At 38.8% G+C, this 7,434-nt stretch overlaps 1 non-coding gene across 1 annotated transcript; it reads left to right on the top strand.

Moving 5' to 3' along the window:
• The first annotated feature begins 6,072 nt into the window (after positions 1-6,072).
• On the top strand, positions 6,073-6,179 carry LOC126801326 (small nucleolar RNA R71). The gene has a single exon (XR_007672817.1). It is a non-coding gene; the product is annotated as a small nucleolar RNA R71 (small nucleolar RNA).
• The last annotated feature ends 1,255 nt before the right edge of the window (positions 6,180-7,434 follow it).

Genomic DNA, 7,434 nt, shown 5'->3' with positions numbered 1-7,434 from the left:
TACTTCTTGTCAAAATATGATTTGTCTTTCCTGAAAATAAATCGACGATTAAGGAATATGAAAGAATGAAAATAGGAAAGTAGAATCCTAGTTGAGTAAGGAATCCTAGCTCAATAAGGATTTCTAACACTTAGCATAATTTCATCATCAAATCAATCAAATTCGGCATAGCTCTATCTACAACATACAAATGACAAATATGAACCTAAAACAACTAAATAAGAAGTAACAAAGCATAATAATAGGACATATATACATTAAGACCGTCAGACTTTGTACTCCTATTAACAACCCCACACTTAGCCTTTGCTAGTCCCTTAGCAAACACTAAAAAGGGAAATCAAAACATAAAACAAAAACAAACACAACTAACACTAACGACACAACATTCTAATGCCTTCAACTTTTTGTCTCAGAGATCTTCAAACTCATAGCATCAAGAATAACACTCAATCAAAATAGATAAGATGAATTCATTGGTTAATAACATGAGATTTCGTTTAACAAGTAAGACATAGCAGAAACAAAGGTGATATTAAGCTCGACATGTTCAAAACAAGTTCAAATTCAACTCACAAAGGATATGCACTCCAAATATTTTCTCTCAAGAACATGGCATATGCTTAAAAGCTTTTCACACACAAGAGTTATAAACATAGTGAAATCAAAAACGTCATGAAAGATACCAATCATATGCACAAATGAACCCAAACCATATGCTTACTCATGAAACAAACTCCATAGATCAAGAGCTACTCATTTTAAGAATCATGCGAATCTTTTAGAAAATAGTAGGCTTAGGCTCGGCATGGATATCATTTTTTAAGGTAAAAGAATCACAAAGGTCATCCTCAAGACTTAGCAGAGCAAAACATCCACCTTATGTTGCCATACTCCATAAATATCATCATGTTAGACCCATCCTTCACTCTAAACGTTGTGAAAACGAACAAAGGCTAAAGTACAACATTATTGAGCCTTCAACAAATACATCACAACTCTAAATTCACATAAACAAGTCCCATGTATGCCGAGATCATCATCATTTTTTTTCTTAACCGTGCATATATACTTTTTCTTTTTCTTTTCACACGGCATCTATCAATTTTTTCTTCTTTTTCATACTCTTTTCACGGCATTCTTACATACAATAGCATAACCCCACACTTGAATCAAATCATCACTCCATATTATTACAAGAATCGGCTCTGCCAAGCCTCAAAGACAAGGTAGAGATATAACTATACTAAGCAAGGATATAACATGTTGGTAATGAAAGAAAAAGCTTATTGTAGGCTCAAAGGGGTTAACACTAAGGTGTCCCAAGCAGGGCTCATATAGGGATTACATCTTTTTGGCTTAAGTGGTGGAAATCCTAAAAAGATCCAACAATCTTTTTCAAAATCAAAGTATATTATGACATAAAGCTTCAAAAGTTTCACAAAGTAAGCTCTAGCATTCTCTAGTTCATTGCAATTCTATGGCATATGAGTTGATCAAAATAGATGTAATGAGGTTATAAAGCCAAGAAACGATAGAATAAACTCTCCAAAGAAAGCACAAGTATGGCTCGAATCTCACATAGGTTAAATGAATTCAAACAAGTAAAGAACATGCTCATTCTGTACCTAAGTTTCAAAATCCTCATCTACTACATGTTCGTACCAAATCTACACATCGATTAACCGTCAAATAACAATGAAGTTCAATTCAATATCGTGATCATCTATTAACCATAAATTCAAAGATCAACTCATCCTAGACAGTTAAAGGCATACCTAGGACTCAAGAAAAAAACAAAACAACTTAAAAATGGAAAAACAAAACCAAAAATAACACTAAAAAATTGAAAATCAAAATCAAAACAACAAAATCGAAATACATAAATATCAAACAATAGAATACAACGAATGATGTATACTTCATCCCACACTTAAAACTTACATTGCCTTCAATGTACAATTTGACAAGCAACGAAAATTAAAAAGAGATAAGGGATAAGAAAATGCAAACACTCGTTGATGGCTTCTTCATTGGCTTAAGTTTAGAGTCTATAGCCTAGACGAGCTCCAAAACATCACTTGCTTGCCGTAGGATCAAGGAGACACGTCTCCTCAATCACATGATTCTCCATATTCTCAAAATAAGGCTTCAAGCGATGTCCATTGACCTAAAATTCGGTGCCTTTCACCATACTCTTTATCATGATAGCACCAGAAGGAAAAACGTTTGTAATAATGAAAGGACCTATCCATCTAGAACGTAATTTACTAGGAAACAACTTAAGTTGAGAATTAAACAAAAGAACTTTCTGCCCAACAACAAAGTGTTTCTTCCTAATCATGCGGTCATGGAATGTCTTAGTCTTCTCCTTGTAAACCATTGCCGAATCATAGGCTTCATTCCTAATCTCATCAAGCTCATGCAATTGCAACTTCCTATGCAATCCGGCCTCATCAATGTCCATGTTAAAATTCTTCACAGCCCACCATGCACGATGTTCAAGCTCCACAGGAAGATGGCACGCCTTGCCATAGACTAAACGAAATGGGGACATTCCAAGAGGAGTCTTGTATGCCGTCCTATAGGCCCAAAGAGAATCATCCAATCGTTGAGACCAATCCTTGCGTGATGGTCCAACAGACTTCTCCAAAATTCTCTTGATCTCACGGTTAGATAGCTCTACTTGTCCACTTGTTTGGGGGTGATAAGGCGTAGCAACCTTATGCTTGATTCCATACTTCTTCAATAACACCTCAATGATCCGGTTGCAAAAGTGAGATCCTCCATCACTAATGATAACTCTCAGCATACCAAACCTAGAGAAAATGTTAGAATGAAGGAAGTTTGCAACAACACGAGAATCATTAGTCCGGGTGGCCTTTGCTTCCACCCATTTCGAAACATAGTCAACACAAACGAGTATGTACAAGAAACCATTTGAACTAGGAAAAGGTCCCATGAAATCAATGCCCCAACAGTCAAATATTTCAATATGTATAATCGGTGTCATAGGCATTTGATCCCTAGATCCTAACTTTCCCATGCGTTGGCATCTATCACAAGTCATGCAAAAATGATATGCATCTTTGAAAATCGTAGGTCAAAAGAAACCACATTCTAACACCTTAAGAGCAGTCCTACGTGAACCAAAATGTCCTCCACAAGATTCAAAATGGCAAAAAGTAAGTATAGAATGATGTTCAGATTCAGGGACACACCTCCTAATAATTTGATCAACACAATGTTTCCACAAGTATGGTTCATCCCAAACATAATACTTAGCTAATGCATTGAGTCTATTCTTTTGAGCATGCGATAAAGTATCCGGAAATTGCTTAGAAACAAGATAATTCACAATATCTGCATACCATGGCTCACTTACCTCAACTCGAAAGAGTTGCTCATCTGGAAAACTCTCTTGGATAGCCAAGGGCTCGGCATCTCTCACCAAACGACTCAAATGATCTGCCACAACATTGTCACTTCCCTTCTTGTCCTTGATCTCGAGATCGAACTCTTGGAGTAAGAGAATCCATCGAATCAATCTTGGTTTGGCATCGTTCTTCGGGTCATTAAGTACTTTCAAAGCTGCATGGTCAGTGTAAACAATAACTTTGGATTGAAGTAAGTAAGAACGAAACTTATCTAAAGCAAAGATCACAGCAAGAAGCCTTTTTTCAGTTGTGGTGTAATTCTGTTGAGCATCATTGAACATTCGTGAGGCATAATAGATGGCGTAGGGCTGCTTATTCTTCCTTTGCCCTAGCACGGCTCCAACTGCATAGTCGGAGGCATCACACATCAACTCAAATGGCAAGGACCAATCCGGCGGTGCCATGATAGGTGCCGAAGTTAATAGCCTCTTCAAGGTCTCAAATGCATGCTTGCGATAATCATCAAAGTGAAAGGGAACGTCTTTTTGAAGTAATGAACTCATTAGTCTCGCAATCTTGGAAAAGTCCTTGATAAACCTACAATAGAAACCTGCATGTCCAAGAAATGATCGAACATCCCTCACATTTGTGGGGAGGGGTAAGTGACGCACAAGATCTATTTTAGACTTATCAACCTCAATTCCTCTAGATGAAACAATATGGCCTCAGATAATGCCTTGTGTAACCATGAAATGACATTTCTCCCAATTCAAAACCAAGTTAGTTTCTTCACAACGTTTAAGCACAAGTTCAACATTCTCTAGATAAGTTTCGAAATTTTCACCATAAACGGAAAAATCATCCATGAAAACTTCAATTTTAGAACCAATATACTCAAAGAAAATGTGATACATACAACGTTGAAACGTACCTGGAGCGTTGCATAAACCAAAAGGCATGCGGCGATAAGCAAACATACCAAAAGGGCATGTGAATGTAGTCTTCTCTTGATCTTCTTCCGCAACACTAATTTGATTGTATCCACTATATCCATCAAAGAAAACAATAGAAAGAATGACCATCTAACCTCTCAAGCATTTGATCAATAAATGGCAACTGCATATGGTCCTTCCTTGTTGTAGCATTGAGCTTCCTATAGCCGATACACACACGGTGACCAATCACTGTCCTTTGAGGCACTAACTCGTTATCTTTGTTCTTTACCACCATGATTCCTGACTTCTTTACCAAAGGGACTTTGTTGGAACAATCAGCCAATCGAATCACAACATTATCTCGTTTCAAATCACCTAGACCTAGGTCCTCATAGATATAGTACGGCATTACATTGATAGATGCACCTAAGTCTAGCATTATGTTTTCAAATGTCATGTTTCCGATTGTACAAGGGATAGAAAGACTCCCTGGATCTTTAAGCTTTGGTGGTAGCTTCCTTTGGAGCACGGCAGAAACCGTCTCACTCATTGTGACAACCTCCTTCTCTCGAGTCATCCTCTTATTGGTGCACAATTCTTTCAAAAACTTAGCATACCTAGGATTCTGTTGTATGCATTCAATGAGAGGCATGTTCACTTCCACCTTTTTAAAGATGTCGAGCATGGCTTGATCAGAGTCATCCTTCTTTTGCTTTGCAAATCTACTAGGGAAGGGAACACGAAGAAGATCATTAGTTGAAACCAAACCACTAGAGTTAGGATCCTTACCTTTATCATTCACGACATGATCTCCTTGGGGTAGAGGCACGGCATCATTAGCCTTAGAGGAGGCATGGTCCTTCTCTAAGTCCTTGACATTGAAACTCTCGGCCTCTTGTCCTTTAGAAGGCACGGCCGTCTTGTTTTGTTGCAATGGAGCATCCAAGATCGTCCCACTTCTTGTAATCATGGCCTTCACGTTGGGATTTGGCTCAGTTTGGCTCAGCAACTTTCCTCCTTCATGGATCTTGCCCATGAAGTCGATCACTTGTCCCATCTGCTTCTTAAGCTCGGTTATGTCCTTAGAATGAGATTGTTGACCTGTAACTAAAGGTTGAGTAGCAGAGTTTAAATTTTGTTGCCCTTGAGCAAGAGACTTCAAAAGTTCATCATAGTTAGGTGCATATGCATTATGCGAACCATGAACATTAGAGTTAAAGGGAACAGAACCTTGAGGTACTTGAGGCCTCACAAACAAACCTGAAGGACGAGGTCCTTGACCTTGAGCATTGGACGGTTGAACATTGTTGGTCCAACGAAAGTTTGGATGATCTCTGAGTCCAGGATTGTATGTGTTCGAGTAAGGGTCATACCTAGGCCTTTGTTGCCCCATGAACTTCAACTCTTCTTCAGTTAGTGCACCATTTGGACAATTTTCAGTTGTGTGATCTTTGAAAGAACAAATGCCACATGCTTGAGTGTTGATGCTCGAACCATTGAATGGCTTGACTAGAACGTCAAGCTTCCTTTCTAAAGTAACCATCTGATTTCTTGCATCAATATCATACACCCCATGTCTCTTGCTTCCTCTCTTCTCTTTGGAACTAAATTGGCGATTGTTGTCGGCCAAGTCATCAATCAATGTGTAAGCCTCTTGACCGGTCTTGTTCATGAATGTGCAGCCACATGCCGAATCCACCATGCTTTTATTGGTGGTGTCGAGTCCTTCATAGAAGAATTACACCAAGTCATCCAACGAAATACCATGGTGAGGGCACTTTCTTTGTAGTTCCTGAAATTCCTCCCATGCCTCATAGAGTGAATCACCATCCTTCTGAGTGAAGTTCTGAATTTCCCTCCTAAGTCTTTTCGTGAGTTGAGCAGGGAAGAATTGCTTTAAGAACCTTTTAGTCATTTTGTCCCATGTGGTGATGATTCCAGCAGGCAAAGAGTACAACCAACGCTTAGCATCATCCTTAAGTGTAAATGGAAGCAAAAGCAACCTCAAGCCTACTTGAGAAAGATGATGTATCGATTAGAGCTTGTAAATGTCCAAGAACTCCCTAAGGTGAACATTAGGGTCTTCCATTGAAGAACCAGAGTACTTAGGCAGCTGCCCAAGCAATTGAACTGGAATGAAGAAGTTGACTTCATCAGGTGGAGTGAAAGCAATGTATGAAGGTGACTCAAGGGTGGTCGGGATGAATGCATTCTTGAGTGCCATTGGAGCACCAACAGGAATTATATCACGGTCCGCAATTGTGTCTAACTCTGAATTGAAGACGAAGGGGAAGGAAAGGTCCTCCTCTTCTTCTGATCTAGGCGAAGAGTGCAAGATTGAATTTCTTGGAGATGTTTCAAAATCTAAGGGTCCACTTGTGAAAGAGTTGTTTAAATCTCTAAGTGCTTGAATTCGGTCTTTGAGCTCTTGTGTTCTCTTAGATATCTCAGACATGCATAGTTCCTGTGACACGAAAATTAGAGAGTTAGCATTGAAGAATACACAATGATGACATGAAACCGTGCCTTTCCTTAGTCATATACACGAACACTTATGGAAGAGGCACGAAAACTATGTTGTCAAGTTTACAAAGAGTTAGTTCTTTACGTTTTGCAAAAGTTCATATAATTCACAAGCTCTTTTTGCCGTTTCAATGATTGAATGATCGATTGATTCTAAGTTGTAAACTGAGGTAGACGTGCGGCCTAAGTATGGATGCCTAGACACAAGATCAAGTCTTTGTTTCAGAAGGCCATGTAGCTCAATTAGAGATAGTGAACATGGTAGGACTCATTTGTTGAACTACGGAGAGTGAACTCCCTATCAACTCCATCACCGAGATGTATGTCAGTCAGTAGTTCTCTGAGATCCAATTTTAGTCCCATGCACCAGAGTAATAAGAGAATGGACTTAACCTTGGGTGTTAGACAAATCTCCAAGTGTTAATAAAAGCCGCCCTTGACCTCATGCAAACCCGAGAGCTAGCATGAAGGGTTAAGGCTAATATTAACAAAAAGGACTTTACCTATTTCATTCGATTTACAACCTACAACAATCATTCACTCAAGCACCAAAACAACAACCTAAGATGTATTTACTATATGTACAACCAACAAGATAA

The sequence above is a fragment of the Argentina anserina genome, chromosome 6 (assembly GCF_933775445.1).
Source record: "Argentina anserina chromosome 6, drPotAnse1.1, whole genome shotgun sequence".
Lineage (NCBI taxonomy): Eukaryota > Viridiplantae > Streptophyta > Magnoliopsida > Rosales > Rosaceae > Argentina > Argentina anserina.
This window is presented reverse-complemented; position numbering and strand designations above follow the sequence as displayed.